This window comes from Lactuca virosa, chromosome 1 (genome assembly GCF_052849685.1).
Source record: "Lactuca virosa cultivar CGN04683 chromosome 1, Lactuca_virosa_CGN04683_v6, whole genome shotgun sequence".
Classification (NCBI taxonomy): Eukaryota; Viridiplantae; Streptophyta; class Magnoliopsida; order Asterales; family Asteraceae; genus Lactuca; species Lactuca virosa.
Genome location: NC_136426.1, coordinates 307,648,685 through 307,674,384, shown reverse-complemented (window position 1 = coordinate 307,674,384; position 25,700 = coordinate 307,648,685). Strand labels below are relative to the sequence as shown.

The window sequence follows — 25,700 nt, the reverse complement described above, 5'->3', positions numbered from 1 at the left end:
TCCATTAAAATGTAATAATATTGTTGCCATTTATATAGCCAAACACATCGAAATCGATTGTCACTTTTTTTGAAAAAAGCTTCAATTGGGTTTGAAACAAGAACCTACATTATATAATTTTAAAAAAATACTAAATGTAAGAAACAAGATCGTACTTTTATTTATTTCACGTGTTATATATTTCACTCCACTACTAGAAAACTAAGGCTTTAGCTACGACACAATCCGTAGGTATTCCGTAGGTATACGGTAATAACTACGGAATTGCTATGGAAAATGGACTGTAGCACAAACGCCCGTGGGAAAATAATACCTACGGATTTGCGACGGATTACCTACGACTTTTTCCGTAGGTATAATAGCTACGAAATAGCTACGGAAATAAACAGCTACGGATTTCCTACGGATTACCAACGGGACTCAAGTTCGACTTTTTCCTACGGAATAGCTACGGAAATAAATAGCTATGGATTTCCTACGGATTACCAACGGGAGTCAATTTGACTAAAATTGACTTTTTTCCTACGGAATACCTACGGACCTATTTAGCGACGAATATTTCCATCAAAAATCTATCATTAAATTAGTATATATATATATATATATATATATATATATATATATATATATATCAAATTTTTTCTGCTAAACATGCACAAAAAAAACCCAATACATTAAATTTATAATAAAATTCTTATTCAACCACAAAACTAATAAACATTACAATAGACATTGTCGGTTAAAGCATTGTACTTTGCATTTACTCAATTTATTTCATAAAAGTAATTTAAATACAAACCAATACAATTCATACACATACAATACACTTGAATGCATTATCCTACTTTGTACAAGATATTACTAGTACTTAATTTACATAAAAAAAAAATTCATACAAATGGATGTCCACTTACATGAGCAAATCTATACAGAAGTATAACTTTTTATAGCCCTTAAACCCTTGGATGAAGATCTATAATAAAATCCCAAATTTAATACATGAGTTAATTACAAACTAAAAAAAACGGAAAAAACAAAAAATTGTATACATAAGTGTAACCGCCTAAAACACAACAAATGGAATTAATAATGAAATAAAAAGATATTTGCATTGAACCTTCAATATTGACAATCACAATTTTAGTAATGTAATTTCTCTTTATCAGTAGACTTTAACTAAGCATATTGCTTCAATTCTCATATAACAAAATGACTATGCTCATCTAGTCCTTGTAACAATCTTTCAACTATATTCTAATAATTATTTATGCTCCATGAAGCTTCATAAACAAGTTTGCCAATTTTACCCTTTTTGTCCAATTTTAACAGTTTACTCCAATTTCATGCATTAATGTGTTTAAAACCATGTCATATAGTTAAATAATACACAAAGAGTGTTCAAAACATGTATAAAACTTCAAGGCATATTTTAAACCATTTTTTGGTGTGATCCCTTTTGACATTTTTCTCATTCAGGCATCCTACTTGCCTGAATGTGTTTTCTTTCAGTTCTAGAGTGAAATTTCATGAATCTTTCATGCCAACCTGTTTTTAAGAAGAACCAATGCTTGGGTTGTCAAACACCTTTGAAATTAGTCATCTTATACAAATTTTGACAATCTACTTTCAACAAAGTTTCTAAAAATAACAAGTTATAAGTTCATGAAGATAATAGCAACATATTTGTGTTTTTACATAAATTTCAAGCTTTTAATCATGCTCATGATTACCATTAGATGCTATTTTACTCTAAATCCAGGTTTGACCAAAACAGAAAAGTCAATGTTACTATCATTCATCATCTTCAACCTCAAGAAACTAGAATCGATTCATGTATTGAGGTTTCTAATGTCCTCAAAAGCTTCCATCCATAAACAATTTTAGGATTTATCAACCAATTTCAACATGAAATCAACAATTCCAAACGAAACCGACGTTAACTTAGATTTATAGAAATTACCTTCACATCTTGTGTTCACAAGCTGAAAATCATAACGATTGGGTTGTTTCTTCGTGTTTTTCCAGCCTCCACAACACCGAAATCGCTATCAGCCATCACCAACGACAGTCGGAGATGATGACGAACGGGCACGCCGAAGATGGGAGGTCGGAGGGTGTGCTGCGATGTGGAGTGGATATGCGATTTTTATGGAGCGAGTTTAGCTATTAGGGCAAAGTGTTTGAGATAGCCGTCGACGCCAGCCATAAAAAAAAAACGATTTCAGAAAGCAAACGTACCTCTGTGTGCGACGGTCGAAGAGGGAAAGCCGGAGATGGTAACGAACGGAGCACCGGAGGTGGTGGAAGGTCTCTGGGATCGGCGTCGGACGCGGTGACGAACGGAGGGCTGGAGGTGGCCGAAGGTCTCTGGGATCGACGTGGGAGATGGCACCCAGAAGATGGAGGGTCTCGTGAAAAAGAAGATAACATAGGGAAGGGAAAGCGGGATAATTAGGGATAGATAGGTATATTGGGGGGAGATTAAAAATTTTGTGAGGCATATTGGGGGGAGATTGGAATTTTTCGTGAGGATCCAACATAAAAACTGATTCCAAATATGTGTGAGGGAAAAAAGAGTGGGAATGCCACATCCATGTTCATATGGCCTATAATTAAATATATACACTTCTTTTTTATTATTATTATTATTATTATTATTATTATTATTATTATTATTATTCGAGTCTTAATTTTTTTTTGATAAATTTTCTTACATATTTAAGACACGAATATTTAACTTTTTAGAAATTGTCAACTTTCTAAAATTCGATCCCAGCCAGGGGCTCTGCCCCTTGGACCCCGCCAGGGACTGCCGCCCCTGGGACCCCGCTCCCAGGGGCCCTGCCCCCAGACCCCCGTTCGTTTAGGGACTTATCCCCTAAATAACAATGTACTTTAAATCTTGAAAAACTTGAAAAAGTGTGCACTCCTACAACATCCTAACTTGTTCAATATTCAACAAGATCACTTTTGGTCAACAATTTTAATCATATTACACTTAAATAATATTGATGATATAAAATCACCAACAAACCTCCCCTATTTAAGTGTAATCCTTATTAAACTTAAAACAAAATATAAACAACAACAAACTGATGCATAAATGATGACGATGCGGATATGATGGTGGTGGTGGTGATAGGGGTGATGGTGATGGTGGTGATGATGATGGTGATGGTGATGGTGATGGTGATTGTGGTGATGGTGATGGTGGTGATGGTGATGGTGATGGTGGTGATAATGATGGTTATGGTGATGGTGATGGTAATGGTGATCGTGATGGTGATGGTGATGGTGATGGTGATGGTGGTGATGGTCACAAAATACATCATAATCAATGATCACAAAACAAAAATACAAATATAGCAATGTACTTTCATTATTTGTTTATTATAGCAATAATTGGGAACATTTTTTAAAGTACAACACACTAAATAAGACAAGATGAAAATAGGATATTATAATAAACATGTGTATCTTCATTTAAGTAGCTCAAAAATAAAAACACATTTCCTTCCAAGACTACCAAACATACCTAATGTCTTTTGAACTTGTATTTTCTTGAAAATCGAAAGCATTTGTAAAGAGGAATTCCAAGCCATATTACGCCCCTGCACACAGAAGAAGAAAAAAAAAATCTTAAACTTTTAGTCTCTTCAAGCACTTTTAAATCCTAATGATATAGAAAAAAGATTCTTTGAAGCAAACATTTACATTTTTTATTGCATTAAACAGCTTGCAAAGGGTGAAAACACATAAATGAATTAGAAAATTTAAACTCTTAAGCCTTTGGAAATTACCTAATGTTGTTTATATATCCTAAACAAAGTGACTAAATGTTGTTTATATCCTCCTAATAACTTTCAAACCCTAAACAAAAGTTGTTTCTATACATTCTCTAAATCCTAAAACATATTGTTCATATTAAACTTTTATTATTACAACAAATAGATTCATTTTTTTCATAGCCAAACCTGTTTTTAAGAAGAACCATTGCTTAGATTGTCAAAACCCTTTGAAATTAATTATCTTATAACCATTTTGACAATCTACTTTCAACAAAGTTTGTAAATCACATAAACCATTTTATCATATTGAAACCAAAATCAAAATAAACCCTAAATCAAAACAAATAATCAAAAAGCAAGTTACAAAAACGTTGTTCTATTCTATAACCAATAATCATAAGCAAGTTACAAAAACTGAAAATTAATCCTAACCCAAAAATAAAACGTAAGTCGAATTAAACCAAAAGAAAAAAAGCTTACTTGAAACATAGATGAGTCATCAAGCAGATGACGGCGACGGCAAGCAGGTGATGGCGACGGGAAACAAATGATGGCGACGACAAATCGGTGATGACAATAGCGAACTCGATGACGGCGACGACAAGTAACACCGGCGGCAGCGGAAAGAAGTAACTCCTACAAAGATGACAGCGAACTTGATGTACACCATTGTCAGCGGCGACAGAAAGATGTAAGTCCGGCGGTTCATCGGCTGGAAAATGAAGAAGAGAGGATAGAAGGAGAGGGTGTGAGTCGGAGGTGGTGTGAGCCGGAGGTGCGAATGAAAGAGAATAGGGAAAACGAAACGTATGAAGGAAAGGAGAAGCGAAAGATTAAACATTTTCAAGGCCGCCTCATTTTCAAGCCCGCTAAAATGGAGGCGGACAAAAAAGAGATGTGAAACCCTAAACTGAGATGGCGAAAAAAAAAAAGAAAAAAAAAGAGGGCAGTAGGAATCGAACTCGGCTCATCCACGAATATAACCATACTAATGTCCATCAGGCTGGGAATGCCACATCCATACTAACATTGTCTATTATCCTTTTTGAACACTTACACTTCCGTTTTATTATTATTATTATAATAATAATTATGGTGGTGGTGGTGGTGGTGATGGTGATGGTGATGATGATGGTGATGGTGTGATGGTAATGATGGTGGTGATGGTGTGATGGTGATGGTGATGGTAATGGTGATGGTGATGGTGATGGTGATGGTGGTGGTTATGGTGATGGTGGTGGTGGTGGTGGTGGTGATGGTGATGGTGTTCGTGATAATGATGATGATGGTGATGGTGTGATGGTGATGATGATGGTGATGGTGTGATGGTGATGGTGATGGTGGTGGTTATGGTGATGGTGATGGTGATGGTGGTGGTGGTGGTGGTGGTGACGGTGACGGTGATGGTGATGGTGATAGTGATGGTGATGATGATGGTCATGGTGTGATGGTGATGATGATGGTGTGATAGTGATGGTTATGGTGATGGTGGTGGTGGTGGTGGTGGGGATGGCGATGGCGATGGCGATGGCGATGGCGATGGCGATGGTGATGGTGATGGTGATGATGGTGATGGTGATGGTGATGACGGTGATAGCGATGGTGATGACGGTGATGATGGTGTTGGTGGTTGTGGTGATGATGATGATCATCATCATGATGATCATGATGATGATGGTGGTGGTGGTGATGGTGATGATGATGATGATGATGGTTGTGATGGTGGTGATGATGGTGATGATGATGATGGTGATGATGATGATGATGATGATGATGATGATGATGTATATGAGTTTGTGAGATGTATGTGAACGTATTCATAAGCATTATAGTGTTAAACCACTAAGCGAGCAATGGATCCCGTATGTATACACGCCTTTATAAATAATATTAATAGCTATAAATTGGTGAAAATATAGATAATCATGTATAATAGAGGTGTGAAAAAAACGGAGCGAAAAAAACGGCGTTTGGTGCCCGAAAAATCAAAAATAAGAAAAATCCGTAGCAAATCCGTAGCTAATTAGCTACGGAATTCTAGCGGAAAGCATATTCCGTAGCATCTGTAGCTATTCCGTAGCTATTCCGTAGCTATTTCGTTACTAAATTAGGGCATCCCATTCTGTAGCTGATCCGTAGCAATTTCGTAGCTAATTAGCTACGGAAATTTTCCGTAGCTATTTTCCGTAAGAAAACCCCAGGTTTTCTAGTAGTGCTCACACTAAACCAACATCTAAAGGTGGAAAAGTTTCAAGAAAATACAAACAACAAATTTAATAAACAATTATATACGTACATTTAACTGTGAGTAGACCCTAATTTATTTACCAACAAACAAAAGATGTACATGGTAATAACCAAATTTAATAAAACCATAATGAACACATATGTATCAAGGTATGGAGCTCATTTTGTTCACATCATCCACTAATTATCAAAGTTACAGCTCTATATTTCTTTCACTATTTCTTCAATTTTTTATAGTTATTATTTAGGAAATTGTCATAAAAGCCCTTAAGTTTTCCAAAAAGTGACGGTTTTACCTTTGGATGAGTTTTGGGGGCATTAAAGCCGGATACTTTCATCAAACCTATCAAATATCTCATTTAACAAGTTGGACCCTTTGTAGCCGGTTACCATGTGCTGATTTGGCACTTAATTGACATGTCAAAACGGACGTTACTCCGTTACGTCCGTTTACCCACCAACTAATCTCACCCTTTTGCACATATACGTACACTTTCTCAGAATCCTTCAAAAAGTCGATATCATTCATCTCAAAATTAGGGCTTATGGTTTTTGAAGAAGATTAGGTTATTAGAGAGTCGATTTCACAGGGTATGTGTAATTTCTTTGAAGATTGTGTTATTACAGTTCTTTGTTCTTCAAAGGTTAAGGAATAACGACAACATATGTTTGTGTTTTTTTTAGGTTGTTATGATGGATTGGGATTCAGAACACGAAGGTAACACAGACCCATTTTTTGGTTTACGCGAGCCTTTCTCTGGTCTTAATGAGATGGATTTTGAGCTTCATGGCATCTACATGGATCATGAACCAGACGAAGAGTTCATTACTCCACTGGACAAGTGTAAGGATGCATTTCTTAATGTGTTACTAAGTGATGAAAATATTAGAAACTCTAGTTTGACTAATGATGTAAGAGCACAAGTGTATCATCGTGGTGACTTGCAAAGTGATGAAGAGGAAGAAGAGCAAGAACAGGTGATAAACAAGTACATATTACATGATCCAAAAACAAGATGGGACAAAATGGAACCAAAACTTGGTGACATTTTTGAGAATGTTACACAACTGAAGTTTTGTATCCAAAACTACGCAGTCCACAATGGGTATCAACTCTACTTTGAGAAGTGTGACAGTACAAGAATAGTTGTAAGATGTGGGAAAAGAAATGAGGATAATTGTTGCCCTTTTAGACTATATGCCTCATGGATGTTCAATGAAAGATCTATTCAAATCAAGACTTTAGAAGCTACTCATGTTTGTGGTAGGAAGTTCAAACTTGGCTGCATGGTTACTCCTGAATGGATAGGTAGACAAACACTGGGCATAAATCTTCACACCAACACTTCACTTCGATCTTCTTCTTGAATCGTGAATGTGAATTCGAGCTTGATTTTGCAGAAGATGTTGGCATTTTGCGTGCGAGAATATTTTGCGTGGGATATTGCCGTGCGAGAGGATGCAAGAAACAGGGGGGTGGGGAAGGGTTATGTGGGGAGAGGGTTGGGGCCCACGTTGTTTGACATGTCAATTAAGTGCCAAATCAGCACATGGTAACCGGCTACAAAGGGTCCAACTTGTTATATGAGATATTTGATAAGTTTAATGAAAGTATCCGGCTTTAATGCCCCCAAAACTCATCCAAGGGTAAAACCGTCACTTTTTGGAAAACTTAAGGGCTTTTATGACAATTTCCCTTATTATTTCTAGAACTCGAGCAATGCGTAAAAATTTGACTAACCGTACAGCAAGCAGGAAGCTTAAAGATCTGACAAAAATATATTTATCTATAAATAAGAAAAAATAAGACAAATTTCAGCCTCCTTGATCATATGTAAGAAATTGCAATATGCTTTTCTACATTTGTTTTTGATAGTATTTGGCTTCCATTTTTCCTATTACAACATTCTATTATTTACGTTTTTTCTTATCAAAAATCATTTTTGTTTTATGCATTTAACACAATAATAATAATAGGTTAGCATACTAGAAGCTTTTGTATATTTTTGTCAGTTGTATTTAACTCATAAAATTGAGAAAATGTTGAAAGAGGTATGGAAGAGAATATTTTTTTTTCCAATTGCATGAAAACGATCCACATATTTTTTATTAGTATGTTTTATATGGTTTAACTCCGTTCTATACATTAATTAATTATAATCAATGAATTTATTGTAATCAAAAGGTTTCTAACCCAACGGTATCCGGAGTTGTTCTTTTTTTAAAGTTGAGAGTTCAAGTCCCGTCATTAACATAGATGAATTTAAAAAGTAGTTTAACATTATGTTAGATTTGTCGTTAAAAAATAAAAAATAAAACTTAGATAAAAAAATAACCAATTTAAAACTTCAATAAAATCCAAATAAGATTACAATGGAAATCATGTGTTTTCTATATATATATATATATATATATATATATATATATATATAGGCTTAGATTATTCTATTCAAAATAATTATTGTGTTATTGTATTCATAAATGTGGGTCAATTAATTTTACTTATTTTAAGAAAATGATTAATACATTTATTGAATTAAATATAATTGAAAAATACCATCTAATTTAACTAGAATGATATTTTAGTCAATTAATATAGATTTAATAAAGGAAATTTGCATATTTTAAGGAATCATACATTCTATTAATTTTAAAAATCCGATTTTACGAATTATAAGGTTTTTAATTCGGACATTCTGACAGAATATGTTTGAGTATGTTCAAAAATAAAAATATTCTTGAACCATAAAATAATAAAAATATTCTTGAACATATTTCTTGATCATGACTTTAAAAATTTCTTGTAGAATAACAAAATTCTCGAACCATCAATTGAAGAATTAAAACAAAAAATTACATTAATTCTTATAGAATACATGTAACAATTTCTAAGAATTACATTTATTGTAAAAGAATAAAACAAAAAAACTTTTAAATCGGGAAAAAAAAATCAAAAATCTAACAAATACACTAATTCATTCTAAAAGAATAATGTTGCTAAGAAACACTTTCAATTTTGTTGTCCGTTCTTCAAGCATCAACTTCTGTGAAAACAAATCCAATTGTAGTTTAGAATCCAATAACGCATTAGCAAATGATAAATAAAAAACTATATTCCTATGGAAAAATATGCGGACTTGTTAATTGCACCAAAACCAATAACCAAAAATTGTAGAACATGTATAATCAATGAGAAAATATCCATATTCCATTCCAACAGAATTAGAATTCGTGTTTTCATTCCGATAGAATTTGAATTCGTGTTTCCATTCCGATAGAATTGGAATTGTACGAAATAGACAAACCACTAAGGGATTACTAGAAAGTAGTTTACTCAATTGTTGATCATTGACAGCAAAAAGGAGAAGTGAATACTGATTGTTTACCACAACAGCAACCGATGACTATGGCAAGATTAGTGGCATAAGATGCATACATGTTTGCAAGGCCGTGAACCTTTCAATGTTTTGATGCTACTCCAATCCCTCCTCTAACGATTCCTAATCAAAAAACAAATATTTATAACACAATTTCGGACTATACTTTTGGTGTGTTTACTTACTGGGAACTTTCTATGAATCCGTAATATAAATACAGTAAAAACGATGAGCATTAATAGTGCCACAGCATGAATACATAATATGAACAGTTTCTAGTCGAAAGTTTGATCAAAACCCTAATCTCAAAGTTGAATGACTAAAAGCCAAATGCCAAAGTAAATTTACTATTAACTCGTACCTAGTTTCGGCATCGGAAAAACACTGTTTTAAACTTATCATATACAATATTAATAATCAAATACATCTAAACCCTATGTGTTCAATCCTTTGCTGTTCATATTCTGCAAATTTAATGGAAATAAAGCAAAATTAAAGCTAGTGAATTTGGAGAAACACCAACTAAAATATATAAAATATATGTAGAAATAAATATATAAAATTAAAGCTAGTGAATTTGTATGATTTATTTCTACAAGAATCAACGTTGTTTGCATCGATTCGAATACTAACTAAAATATATAAAATATATGTAAAAGAAATCAAACCAAATAGGCATCATAAAAGTCAAAATGATAAGCATCATTCAAATCTGTTATCAATTACTTTTTGATTTAGGATAACTAAAATAGACATTAACAGTAAGCATATTTTTTTCCTCAAAATTATTCTCATAATGTAATTTTGAGGGTATTTAGAGATAGAATAAGTTGATTGGTAATTACACAAGCAATCTCTCAAGTATTGTTATTAACAAATCCAGAAAACTATATAAACACAATAAACATCTATTCTCTTCATATTGTCATGTGATTTGAAACTAATTAAACAAAACTTATAATAGAATCGAAAGGATTGTAACTGAATAAAAAATTCATAAATAAACAACACTACATTAGAATCGAATAACACTAAAATACCTTCATAATTTTTTTTTGAAAGAAAAGGGTGATGGTTGCTTGAACAAAACAGTGGCGCATGATGGTGCCGGCTGTGTTGATTTTCTGATACAGAGGGAACCATTGGTGATTCCGCGATTTAGGTAACTGTGGTCAATCAAATGTTACCTCCTTAACCAGAGGAGGAAGATGTGCTTGAGATCCATAAAAACGGTGGATCAGGAACGATATTGGCTTCAATTTAGGGTTTTGAATCTTGATGCCACTTCTTGAGACTTACTAGGAATACATCTAATATCCAATTATATATCTATTTTACCATAATTAACTAATAATAAGATTACTATAATACCCTTATATTATTTATTAAATAATTTGATTTATCTAAAATCTGATTGGTGTATACAATAACACAATAATTAGTTTAAATACCTAAACCTACCTCTATATATATATATATATATATATATATATATATATATATATATATATATATATATATATTAAAATAGTTAAAAATATGAAATATTGTTTAATCTTTTTGTCATCAAAAAATATCATGCAACCAATAGAATTGAGAAAATATTGATAGAGATTTTAAAGTGGAGTTTTTTGTTTTAAATTTCCAGAAAATTATCGACTATTGTCTATTAGTATGTTTTGATAGGCATATAGTAATTAGATTTATTCTTATACGGATTTCTCATATTATATGTAATATTGTATGGTTTAACTCCGCATTATACATTACTTAGTTATAATCGTTGAATTTTTATTTACAAAGATAAAAAAAATTAACTAGATAAAAACTTCAACAAAATCTAAATAAGGTTACAATGGAAAATATGCTTTGTAGTTACTTTTTTGAAAATAATATTGGAACATAACTAAAATACGTGACTTTATAAAAATGTTGCTCTCATTACAAAATCAAATAAATAAAAACATATGGTATTGAAATTTATCATTCAATTCAATGATGGAATAAAGAATAACATCTATTCCATCCCATCAAACAGAAAAAAGAACTTTTCTCATTCAATTACATTCTATCACCAATTCTATGTACAAACATTTTGAATGGTTATAACAAAAGAATTCATGGTTTTACCTATTATGATATCCAACAATATAAATTTTTTTTTATTTACATTTTGCAAGTGCAAACATTAGGCTCTATCATAGAGGCATCAATACTAATGTAACATAATGAAACATAAAAATTACCTTGTCAATTTAGTCTCCCGACTTCAACATTCATATCATTTAGCATCTTGACTCTATCAATCAGTATACTTATCGTGCCAAATTTAGGTCTGTCAATAGTATCTTCTAGGAATTTAGTCCAACACTTGTTAGACAATAAGAAAACGTTCATTCACGAAATCTATTAGTCATTTTATTTAGAACAATGATAAGTTAAAAAAAAATTAAACAATTGATATGTAGTCCATACCTGAATCAGATGAGACCAAATTGTATAAAATCAATAGTGATTTTATTTGTAATTGAGAAATTAATCAGTATAGGAAAGTAGGAGAACAACATGAAAACCAATCTGCATAAACAAACCATAATCGAAGAGCAGTAAGAACAAATGTAAAAGAAGTTTTCGGGTAAACAAAGTGAATTCACAAAAAGGATAAACTATATCACATAAACATGTGTAGCTTTTAAATGGAGCAATATATAATAACAAACCCATTTCAGTTTTGATAGATTATATAAACATTACTTGATGCACATTACTTATACAATTCGCCCACATGTATTTAACAAATTAATTACATATCATTTATAGTTTCACCAGTAGCAAAACCAAATCACCAATCACCAATCATATATTTTTACAAAATCTGGTGGATCCTGACTCACATCGTAAATATAAAAGGCATCACTTGATATCTTCCACTTACACGTATTAACCAAATCATCGCCACAGTGTTTCTTTAGGTTTTGGTCAAAGACATGAACATTCCTATCCTTTTTAGACCAATAGAAAAGGCAAGGAACAGACGTAACATCATTGTCCTCAACATGAACCTCAATAATAGATTCATCTCCAGGATTAATCAGATGGAATTCTTCTTCACCACTTTCTAATTGACATTCGAATCCAAGTGCCCAAAGTCCCTCATCGTTGATCGATATGTTGTACTGCTTAAAATTACCTGGAGTTTGAAATTTAGTGGCTAGAGGAATACCTAAAACAGATCGGCTGATGATAACTATGAGAAAGACAAATACAATGAAAACTTTCATTGTTGTTGTTTAAGCCTTTAAGGCATATAGTATTTGACGAATGGTATCTAGCTTTTGGGCTTTCTTATATACAAATTGGCGGATATAATGTCACTTTAAAAGTCCAAACACTTATTTAGTATATATATATATATATATATATATATATATATATATATATATATATATATATATATATATATATATATAGAAGAAAAAAATGACAAATTTAAGCCTTATGGATTATATGTTGGAAATTACAATATGCTTTTCTATATTGGTTTGTTATAGTATCTGGTTTCTATTTTTTTCTATTACAACATTCTATTTTTTACGTATTATTTTAGCATAATACATTGTTGTTTTTTGCATCTATCACAACAATAATAGCTTAACAAACTGTAAGCTAATCTATTTCAGTTGTAGTTAACTCAAAAAAATGAGAAATTGTTGACAGGGGTTTGAAAGCAAAGATTTTTTGTTTCCAATTGCATGAAAACAATCCACATTTTTTCTATTAGTATGTTTTGGTTAGCCTATAGGAATTGGATTTATTCTCATACAAAAAACTTTATATTATATGTAAATATAATGTATGGTTTAACTCGCATTAATTAGTTATAATTAATGATTTCATTATTTACTTAGATAAAAAAAAATATCCAATTTAAAAACTCAATACCAAATAAGGTTACAATGGAAAATGTGTTTTCTAGTTATTTTGTTGAAATAATATTGTAAAATAATTAAAAGTATGAAATATTTTTTAAATCTTTTTGTCATTAAACAACCTCATGCAACCAATAGAATTGAGATAACGTTGACAGAGGTTTGAAAGTGAATTTTTTGTTTCCAATAGGCAATATCCAAACTGACATATTTTCCATTAGCATGTTTTGGTAGGCCTATAGTAATTGAATTTATCTTTATACGAATTTCTTATATTATATGTAACATTGTATGGTTTAACTCCGCTTTATACATTAATTAGTTATAATCAATGAATTTATTATTTACTAAAATAAAAAATAGCCAATTTAAAAGCTCAATAAAATCCAAATAAGGTTACAATGGAAAATGTGTATTCTAGTTATATTTTTGAAAATAGTATTACAAAATAACTAAAAGTATGAAATTCTTTTGAATCTTTTGGTCATTAAAAAATCTCATGGAACCAATAAAATTTAAAAAATGTTGACAGCGGTTTGAAAGCAAAGTTTTTGTTTTCAATATCCAGAAAACTATTGACATATTTTTCTATTAGCATGTTTTAGTAGGCCTATAGTAATTAAATTTGTTCTTATACAAATTTCTCATATTATATGTAAATTGTATGATTTAATTCTGTTGTATACATTAATTAGTTATAATCAATGAATTTATTATTTACAAAGATACAAAAATGTTAACCAGATTAAAACCTCAACAAATCCAAATAAGGTTACAATGAAAAATAAGTTTTCTAGTTACTTTTTTAAAAATAAGATTGTGACATAACTAAAATTACGTGGATTTTTTTTAAATATTTTTTTCATTAGAAAATCAAATAAATAAAAATGGATTGTATTGAAATATATCATTCGATTCGATGATATTAATAAAAAATAACATCTATCCCATTCCATCAAACAACAAAAGAGAACTTTTGTCATTTAATTCCATTCTATCGCAATTATAGCAGGTCAAATACTAACCTAATTTTTTAAATTTTCATTTTGCAAATATATGCATTTCGAGTCGTTATAAAAAACGAATTCATGGTTTTACCTATGATGATATCCGGCAATATATTTTTTTGCATAGGAAGCGACACATTTTGCAAATGAAAATATTAGGCTCATCATAGAGGTATTGATACTAATGTAACATAATGAAATAGAAAAATTACCTTGTCAAATTTAGTCTCCTGAAATCAGCAGTCATATCATTTAGCATCTTGTCAAATTTAGGTCTCTCCATATTATCTCTCAGACATTTAGCCAAACACTTGTTAGGCAATAAGAAATCGTTCAATCACCAAATTTATTAGTCATTTTATTTAAATCGATGATCAGTTAAACAACATTAAGCAATTGATATGTAATTCATACCTGAATCAGATGAGACTAAAATCGTATGAAATCAATAGTGATTTTATTTATAATTGAGCAATCAATATAGGATGGGAGGAGAATAAAATGACAAAAGATCTGAATAACCAAACGATAATCCAAGAACGGTATGAGCATATGTAAAAGAAGTTTTAGGGTAAAAAAAGTAAATTAACAAAACGTATAAACAAATGGTAGAACACAACATAACGAAAGAAATAAAAAACCAAATCCATTCAGAAAGTGTATCACATAAACCTGTGTAGCTTTTAAATGAAGCAATAAAATAACAAACCCACTTCAATTCTAATAGAGTATCAAAGCATCAATCGATGCACATTACTTACATAATTCACCATATGCATTAGACAAATTAATTTCATATCATTTATAATTTCAATAGTAAGAAAACCTAATCATCAATCATATATTTTTACAAAATTTGGTAGATCCGGACAGTTGACACATATCGTAAATAGTAAATGCATCACATGATATTTTCCATTTAGACAATTCGTTGTACCCATCATTAACCATTATAGTGGTTGGTGCTACATTATCACCACTAACCACCACTAAAGCTATGGAATACCCACCACTATATATTATACCATTCCACCTCATTTTTTTAATTAAACTTAATTCAAAAATACATACAAAATCCAAATACAATACAAAACATGTTTTTTTAACTAGATTTTTATTAAACTAAAAAAATTACATAATTTAAAAAAAAACATTACATAATTTAAAAAAAAAACAACTAAAATAAAATAGAAAAAAACATTAAATTGCAAGCATAAAGACAACTTAAACTAGTTTCAAACTCCATTTTTTAGTTATTCCACTATGGTGTCTTCTGAAAATTTTGTCAAGCTTTGAGGTCTTTAAACTGATAACATTGTCCTATGATTATGATAGAGAGCAATTATAAGATTCTCAATGAAAAGCATAAAGGTTACAAAGAATAAAGCGGATAATAAATACTAGCAAGACAAAATCCTAAAAGGATAAAAGACTAAGGGCCCACAAACATGTGGGGCTAAAAATATATAGGCTAACATCCCCTCTCAAACTCACAATGTCACATCAATAAGCATTGAGAGTTTTTCACACAAGAACCGAAACTGAGAAGCCGATAGAGCCTTCATAAAAATATCTGCAAACTGCAAGGTTGATGAAACAAACGGAAGTGATATGGTTCCGAGCTGTAAGTGATGACGGGTAAAGTGATAATCAATCTCAATGTGCTTCGTCTGCTCATGGAAAACAGACTTCTTCACAATTTGTATCGCACTTTTGTTATCATAATGCAGGGGAGTAGGTGAAGAATTCTGAACTCCCATATCCGCAAGCAGCCACCGTAACCAGATCATCTCACATGTAGTTACAGCCATAGCACGATATTTAGCCTTCATGGAAGATCTAGAGACAATGTCATGTTTCTTGCTCTTCCATGAAATGAGAGACTCTCCAGGAAATACGCAAAATCCGGTGGTGGATTTACGATCGTGACGATCGCCATCCTAATCAGCATCACTATAGGCACGTAACTCAAGAGAAGACGTCGAGGGAAACAAGAGGGTTTGAAACTGAGTGCTATGAAGATATCTCAGAATACGGAGTACAGCTCCCCAAAAAACAAAGGTAGGAGGAGTAACAAACTGACTGACAACATGAACAACATGAGCAATCTTCGGACGAGTAACTGGGAGATAAACCAAACTTCCCACAACAGTGCGATAAAGATTCAGATCGGACAAAGGAACACCATCAGTAGGAGAGTACCGTGCATTGGTTTCAAGAGGAGTATTAACAGTCCGATTGTCAGAAAGGCCTGCCCATGTAAACAAGTCAAATATATATTTAGTTTGAGAAAGAAGATACCCTTTCTTAGACTGAGCTACCTCAATACACAATAAATAACGCAGCAAGCCCAAATCTTTCGTAGCAAATCGATGAGCTAGATCATGCTTCAAAGACTGAATACCACCATGGGCATCACCAGTAATAATCATGACATCCACATATAAGGACAAAAGAATCTGTCCTGCACTTAAGCATCTAACAAACAAAGCTGAATCATGATTACTCTGGACAAATCCAAGAGAGGTAATCACTGGGGAGAATTTCTCAAACCAAGCACGAGGTGCTTGCTTGAGTCCATACAAAGCTTTGCGAAACCGACAAACCTCACCCGATTGGTGCTGAATTCCTAGGGGAGGAGACATATAAACCTCTTCATGGAGGCCACCATTCAAAAATGCATTCTTGACATCCATTTGAAAGATCTTCCACTATGGAGCCGTTGCAACTACAATCATAATACGGATTGTCGTTATCTTTGCGACTAGGGCAAAGGTCTCCTCATAGTCAAAACCGTATTATTGGGAATACCCTTTTGCTACAAGTGTAGCCTTGTACCGCTCAACAGACCCATCAACTTTTTTTTTGTCTTGTACACCCAATGACAACCTATCATATGTTTCCCAGGAGGAAGGGAAACCAAATCCCATGTATAAGTCTGATGAAGAGTAGTGAGTTCCTCAGCCATATCATTCTGCTAAATAGGATCTAAAACAACTTCTCTATACAGTTCAAGTTCAGACAGATGATGGATGCTCACTATAAATGCAACAAATGGTCCTGAGTATGTAGAGTAAGCAAAATCTGGAAGCTTGGTGGACTTGATAGGATGAGTAAACCTCCTGAGGGGTGGTGGTGGAGGTGGATCTTCAATTTCAACAGTCGAAGGGGCAGACTCAAGAGCAGGAGGAGGCAAGCAACTCTCCGAAGAAGTGGGTATGTCATGAGCTGAAGGATCAGGTGGCGTAGATGGGTCTGGAGCCTCTATCTCCTCATCGAAAGGATCAATATGCAGAAGATCTGACTTCGTTACATTGTAGGATGTACCAGGAATCGAGTAGAAAGGAATATGTTCCAAAAAAGTGACATGTCGGGATACATATAACTTATGACTCACATGATCATAACAACAGTATCCTTTCTGTCCAACACCATACCCCAAAAATACAGAAATAACATATTTCGGCCCCAACTTGTTCCTCTCAACATGAAGACGAAGAACAAAACAAGTACATCCAAAAACTCACAAAGAAGAGTAGTCTGCTAGGTGACCATATAGATTCTCAAAATGAGACATTCCTGAATTCAATAGAGTAGGGATACAACTAATCACATAAACAGAAGTTAGGACTGCTTTTCCCCAAAAGGCACTAGGGACCTGCGTAAACAGGAGCAATAAGTGGATTGTCTCAACAATATGACAATGTTTTCGTTCTGCCACACCGTTTTGCTGAGGAGTGTTAGTACATAATGACTGGTGTATGGTACCATCAGAAGCAAGTAACTGAGTAAAATCAATAGAGGTATATTATGAAGGGTTTTGAGCATTCTAATACTCCTATGGTGTACATGCAACCCTAGAAACCTTGGATCTATGTTTTCCTAAGATACATGCAAAATTGATTTTCCAAGGTTCTTTAACTATCTAGCATAGCACGGGGAACTTTTAAACATAAATGCTAGAAGAAGAGCATACCTTTTGTGGTTTGGATTCCTTGAGAACCTTGTGAGCCTAGCACCTCAAGTGTGATGGCTCAAATGTCTCACACAACACCACAATACTTGGAATGACCTTGAGAGAAGTTCACTTACACCTCAAAATCGGCTTGCCTTCTTTCTTGTACAAGTAGTAGTCATAGTGCCGATTTTGCTTGCATAGGGTTCTTTATATAGTTGTGGCACAAGTAGGTTTACACCATGTAAACCCTAATTGTCATGGCTTTCCATATTCCATGATCCATGGGTTTGTAACTTCCATGGATTATACATGGAGCACCTTATGGGTTTTAACCCAATCCATACAAACCATGGATCATTAGCCCACTATACAAGAATAGATGATTTACACAATCAACCACATATATTTAATTAGTCTCCTTTTGATCACTTAATTAATTCCAAATTAATTCTTGGATCAATACTAATTAAATAATATTATTAATATATTAGAACTTATAATATATTAATAATCCTTAAGTGTCCTTTCTCTCATTTAGTCTATCCAAGTATTGCAATGCCATGCAACCCAAATGGACCATGCCAACCGGGTCAAGTACATTCCAGGAATAGTTATGAACTTAGACACCTAATCCAACATATTCACCCCTAAGTGACACCTAAAGCACTTGATCACAGTAGAATGTTGAGTTTTAACAAGACCAACTGTTTGCTTTCTCTCATTTAGTCTATCCAAGTGTTGCTATGTCTCATACCTTGGACATCTACAATCCAGCTTCATGACAGTCTTGATTCATATCTACTTCCAACATATGACCGACTGTGGATGGTTTGAATAAATTAGTCATTCGAGAAGAATGACCTAGTTATTCTGGAAGTCAAAACATGCAAAGTGAAACACAAGAATAATCGAATCAAATATGGTCTCAGAACTTATGAATATAAATAAAACATCTTTTATTTATCACCATATTGATTGCACATTATCCATTGCGTACTGTTTCAAACTATCAACTTTATATTTGAATTAAAACTATAGTTGTCCCATGCTCCAAGCATGTACACTATGGTTTTTTCTAAACACTAGTCATGCCATACACCAAGTATGCATACTATGTTTTTCCAAACATTAGTTATGCCATACACCAAGTATTCACACTAAGTTTGTCTATGATCTTTACTTTGTGAAATAGATCGATTGGACATAATTCCAATGATTCTCATTTCACAACCCCAAATCCTTATCGTAAATGTAAGAACTCCAAATTCCTACCATTTACTGAAATCTGTTAGATTCTAAACTTATATGCATTGATCCTCTTGTAATGATTATGCACACTAGTCACAAAGACTTGTTAACAGACATTACAGAGTATTCCAACGGAGATCACTGTGACAACCCGATATTTCGAGTCAATGTAATGTTCAAAAACTCAAATTTTATGAACTATTTTGATGTAATAAAATAGCGTAAAAAATGAAGTGTTCTAAAGTCTCAATTGGGATACAGAAAGTGTTAGATATCGCGTCAAGTATTTCAGAAATATAAAGAACACTCAAATCCGAGTTATAACGAAGAAGTTATGACCAATCAAAAATCCGCGACACAACCGGTAAAACACCGTTAAGCGTAAAAAGTGAAATCTCAATAAAACACTTTTTAGCCTTTGGTATCTAAGCGAATGTTGTAGATATCATTAAACCGTGAACGTACATAAAAAGAACACCGAAATCTGACTTCATATGAGGAAGTTATAATTTTTCTAAGCTTCGGAACAACAGTAGACAGCTAAAAACTTGAAATAAAGATCGAGCGATTTTTAGCCGACACAACCTAAACGAGAATTGAAGGTCTCGACAATAGTAGTACAACGGTAAAAAGACAGACGAAAACGGACATCGGATAAAGAAGTTATGGATTTTTAACGGACTTTTCCAGTCCCGGCCTGTTAAAAATATATTATTAAAAATAAAGTCAAAATTAGCCGATGAAGTCTAAACGAGAGTTGTAGAATATATTCTCACCTTCTCGTGCATATAAAGAACGTCGAAAACGGAGCTCGTAAGCGAAAGTTACGGATTTTACAAGTTTTGGGCACACACTTCGAGGCGGGTCCGAAGGGAACGCCCTGCGTTCCGAGGGAACGCGTCGCGTTTGTGCTCGCAGACTTGACTCTTCGCCATCCCATCCGAGGTTCATAAGTGATGACGTAATTCAGCTTTGGAACGCGCTGCGTTCAGGGGAACGCCCTGCGTACCCAGCAGGAACACCCCGCGTTCGCACCAGGTCCAACCCCTATAAATAAGATGCGAGGGTTCCGACTTCCCTTGCTCATTTCCCTCTTCTCTCTCACTTCTACTCTACGTTTAGCATCCCGAGACGACCCCGACACCCTGATTACATATCCAAGTTCCGACGAAGGTCCGAAGCTCCGAGAATCCCAAGAAACTTACCACTTCCCGGTCGAAGCGCTACCCGAGTAAAGTCTCGTTTTCATCAAATCATCACACTTTCCAGGTGAGTTCATACCCCTACATTTTCACATCTTTTTCATGTTTTAGGGGGGGGAATACAAGTGAAACACGAGAAAAACTTATGTTCAAATACGCACCGTTTTATATGGTTTCGAATATTTTACTTACATCCTGTTTATAAATGTTAAACAACATTAATACCCACGTTACACTTTACATGCAAAGTTGGTATTACGTCATGTATTTATCACCAAATGGAACACACTTTTGAAAAACTATAATAGGTATAGTTTATGAAATACTCATGAGAACTTTACATAAACATGATAAAAAGGAAATACTTTTATTTACAAGTAATGTGGACCTTTCATTCCATAAATCTATTGATACTAAGTTTTGTGAGACATCCGGCTTCACCGTACTCTCAAGTACGCATTTCAAGTCCTGTATTATGAACCATAATCTCTTATAGGGAGAGCGTGATACTTGTGTATAGATCTATACGGGATTGACAATCCCGCACCTAAACTGTTAGCTACAGTTAGACCGACAGGTCTGGGGTGACAAACGTCATAACACTGCAACGCCTGAAGAACGTTGTTACAGGCAGTCTGGGTCAATAGCATGGTTATAAATCTCACATGGAATATCAAAATATTTTGATTTACGAGACTCTTAAATGCATTCAGTGTTACATTATATATGTATAATTCCACTTTCACCATTTTAGCATAAAAGATACTATTGCATTCCAGCCTTTGGTACTTTTTCAAACTATCACACATACATAGAAAATATTGGATTTTCTGGAAAACACGTTCAGTTATTTTACCGAAAGACATACAAATTTTAGTACAAAAAAGCTTATGAACTCACCAACTTAATTGTTGACACTTTTTGAAAACTACTTGTATTTCTCAGGGAATCAGTAATACAAGTAACCATCAGCTTTTGGAGAAGGAACGCTAAGGTGTCTGTAATCAAAACATTTTAAATCATCATATTTGTAATATTCTTTTGAAACATGTATTACATGCAACGATGTAACTTTTATTATATTTATGATGGTTGGGGTTACTTACTTTACAAATATTCAACTGTTATGATACTACGTGAAGTCATCCACCCCCGAATGTTTCCGCCATTCTGGTTTGGGGGTGTGACAGATTGGTATCAGAGAATTGTTTATAGTGAACTAAGTATATCGAACCACATAAGATATACAAACTATAAATGCAAAGGGACCAAAACCCTCTGACAAAATATTCTCATAAACGATACTTTTAATAAATTAAAATGATATATATTTTTTATATATAAAAGTATAAATACACGCATGCATCGGTCTCGTATCATAGCAAAACTTTTACAAAAGTATTAAGGCAAGTTGCGACACTACGATTAGGCCTCGGGGTATGTAATCAGATCGAGAATAAATATAGCCTGATCAACTATATTTATCTTGGATGTGACCAACGTATGTCGAGGAATGGTCGTAGTGAGCAACAAGTCGAAAACTTACCAAAGAAAATACTAGAATCAAACTTACAAATTTGAAATAATATAGGAGTATTTTATAAAACCATAAGAACTATAATAATCGTGCGAACCTCGATATTTAGTTAAAATTAGGAATCGTCAAATAAATAAAAATCTTATTTATCAAAAATTTTCCTTTTTACTCCCAAGATTTTATATAATTCTCTTGCCTTTATTTCTCGACTAGTCAAAATGGCAGGATTTCACATTCCCGGGGATCCCTACTACCCTAACCGGGGTAATGGAGGCTGGATTGAAGAGGATCCAGAGGAAGATCCCGAAGAGATTCCCGAGGAGGAGCCAGAAGAGGATTCCAAAGAGGATCCCGAGGAAGACCCAGATGAAGAGTCAGAAGAGGAAGGAGATGGTGGGAGCACTGACTCGGAACCCGAGATCTACAATCCTCCTCGAGGAGCAGCAAATCTCCAAAGGAACTTCCAGGGCCCGGCGCCCCGCTGGGCTGTGGATCTGAAGCGATGGAGCAGGGAACAAGGGCATAACCACCCTACGACATGGGACGAGGCTTTTATAACCTCAGCAACGGGGGTTCGGTTGACAGGGCACTCCCTGTCATGGTTCGTCGCATTGCCAACCAAGGCGAGCAAGCAAGAGTGAATGTCGGCCAACTCTTGGATATTGGGGCCACCGTTGCTGTCACTGCGGTACGTCTTCGTCGTCTGGACGAAGAACATGAGCGGACAATAGAGCACACATTTTCCCTTCAGAAGGACATTACTGCTACTAGAGCCGAAGTAAGGGAATTCCGTAAGAATCAAGCCGCAATTTAGAGGCGCATCATCGAGGCTGAACGTCAAGTAGCCCAAGCTCAGACTTCCACAACCACATGCCATGGTCCGCAGCGTGCCACCCGCTCGGAGTAGAGCGCGTACTTTTGGCGCTATGTATATATACTTATCGACTAAGTGTTGGCGTTACTCTTTCTTTTTAAATGTAAACCCGACAGATTGTGAGTGTACAATTCGGGGGCCCGAATGCTGTCAAATTTTCCCTTTATCATTGATGTACCCTAGACCCATGTAAGGTCAAATTTTCCTGATCGTTGTATCAAGTATTAATATCAATGAGAATGACACACATTTGTTATTTCCTTAAGCATACCATTAAGTTCTTAAGATACTAAGGAAATCATATACTTATTATTGAAAGTTTCCATTTACTTACAAATTTCGGTAATGTTCGGAACGCAAAGCATATGATACTAAGACTTTCCATAATCATTTCTGAAGACTTGTCAAGAATTCGTATCTTAAATTATGGCAGAATCATGCCACCAAGAAGGAATCCTCGACGCTTCAATACTACAGGAGCACCAACACCACCTCCACCACCACCTCCATCGATGGATGCTGCTACTTTTCAGGCTGCTGTAACAGCTGCCGTAACTACAGCAATGGCACAAATGAGTAACAACGGATCAGGAGGAGGAATAAATAGCTCTACTAATGGCCACAACCAGGGTCGTTCCGGGGAATGTACTTATATGGACTTCTCCAACAGCAAACCCATCCCCTTTAATGGAACTGGGGGAGTAATGGCTCTATCCCAATGGATAGAGAAAACAGAAGCCGTTTTCGAGATATGCTCATGCCCTGAAGAGAGCAAAGTAAAATTTCCGCCTGCACTTTCTCCGAACGAGACCTAACGTGGTGGAATGGCCATGTCAAGTCACTAACTCTGGTGGTGGCAAACTCCATGGGTTGGGAGAACCTGAAGCAAATGCTACTGCGAGAGTACTGCCCAAGGGGCGAGATCCAGAAGCTTGAACAGGAGCTTTGGGGATTGACTATGGTGGGCTCGGACATCACAACCTATACGAATAGGTTTAGTGATTTGACAATACTTTGCCCAGGGATGATGGCCCTAGAAAGCAAGAAGGTGGAAAGGTATGTCTGGCGGATGTCGCCCCAGCTTCGAGGAAGTGTGCTAGCTTCCAAACCCACGACGTTCGACAGTGCCAAACAACTGGCACAGTCCCTCGTCGATCATGGGGTCTGCCAAGATGTCACGACCGTCGTCCCGGAACCAACCAAAGGAAGCAACAACAATAACAGCAATGCCAACAACAACAACTAGAAGAAGTTTTGGAACAAGAGGAAAGGTCAAACTTCGCAAGAACCCTCAAAAAACAAATAGTAGCGGTCCATGCTGCTACTGCCCCCACTGCTGTCCCTGTTACCCCTACACCGGCAAAACAATATGCTGGGAACCTACCAAAGTGCAACAAATGCAATTACCATCACAACGGGAATTGCCGGGAGATGCACTATAAAAACTGCGACAGGAAAGGGCACACTGCCCGTTTCTGTAAGGCACCGGCGCGACCAATCACCCAAGTTCCTGGTACTGGACTGAGCCAGGCATGTTATGGGTGTGGGGAAACTGGGCACTACAAGAGGGATTGCCCTAAGGCAAGGAATGTTGGCGGTGTAGGAAGAGTGTTGGCTATAGGGCAGAACGAGGCAATAGCCGATCCCACAGTGGTTACGGGTACGTTTCTCCTCAACAACATTTATGCATGCATACTCTTTGACTGTGGTGCGGAGAGAAGTTTCGTGAGTCATAAATTCAAACACTTACTTAATCAAAAACCCCAAGCACTCTATAAGATATTTACAGTAGAAATGGCAAACTGTAAAACAGAAAGCACAAACGATATGTACATAGGCTGCACGTTAGATTTAAATGAACACTCGTTCCAAATCGATCTAATGCTGATCACTATCAGAAGCTTTGATGTCATCATCGGTATGGACTGGTTAAGCCTTCACCATGCCGATATACTTTGTCATGAAAGGTCCGTTCTGTTGGGTTTTGAGCATTCTAACACTCCTATGGTGTACATGCAACCCTATAAACCTTGGATCTATGTTTCCTCTATTATACATGCAAATATTAACTATTCCAAGGTTTCATCCTAACTAGCATATTATGAGGCACCTATACTACAAACTTCTAGTTAGATGACATACCTTTTGATGTAGCTTGATGTCTTCAAGCTTTAAGAGCTTAGCCCCAATAGTGTGGAAGCCTCAAATGGAATCACAAATCACCAAAACACCTTGGAAGAACTTGAGAGAATATGTATGCACACTAAAATCGGCCCACTCTTATTTTTCACACACTTGTGCCAATTTTGTGAGCCAAGGACCCCTTTATATATTATGGAGGATTAGGGTTACATCCATGTAAACCCTAATACCCATGACCTTTCATTTACATAGGATCCATGGGTTAAAAGCTCCATGGACCATCCATGAAAGCTTAGCCCAACCTAAATGAACTTGGCCCATTCCATATATATAAGAGTCCATATTTAATTAGTTCTTTTTGATCACTTAATTAATTCTAAATTAATTCTTG

At 34.7% G+C, this 25,700-nt stretch overlaps 3 long non-coding RNA genes across 3 annotated transcripts; all 3 read right to left on the bottom strand.

Annotated features, from left to right (window-relative positions):
• Positions 1 to 674: 674 nt before the first annotated feature.
• On the bottom strand, positions 675 to 2,578 carry LOC145167723 (uncharacterized). The gene is made up of 3 exons (XR_013741387.1): positions 2,239 to 2,578; positions 1,961 to 2,119; positions 675 to 973 (listed from the first exon to the last, which is right to left on the bottom strand). It is a non-coding gene; the product is annotated as an uncharacterized LOC145167723 (long non-coding RNA).
• A 6,289-nt stretch (positions 2,579 to 8,867) lies between these two features.
• On the bottom strand, positions 8,868 to 10,859 carry LOC145109954 (uncharacterized). Its single transcript, XR_013709358.1, has 3 exons — positions 10,453 to 10,859; positions 9,422 to 9,535; positions 8,868 to 9,079 (listed from the first exon to the last, which is right to left on the bottom strand). It is a non-coding gene; the product is annotated as an uncharacterized LOC145109954 (long non-coding RNA).
• Positions 10,860 to 11,328: 469 nt separating this feature from the next.
• LOC145109946 (uncharacterized) lies at positions 11,329 to 12,788 on the bottom strand. The gene is made up of 3 exons (XR_013709355.1): positions 12,348 to 12,788; positions 11,888 to 11,989; positions 11,329 to 11,782 (listed from the first exon to the last, which is right to left on the bottom strand). It is a non-coding gene; the product is annotated as an uncharacterized LOC145109946 (long non-coding RNA).
• Between the last annotated feature and the right edge of the window lie 12,912 nt (positions 12,789 to 25,700).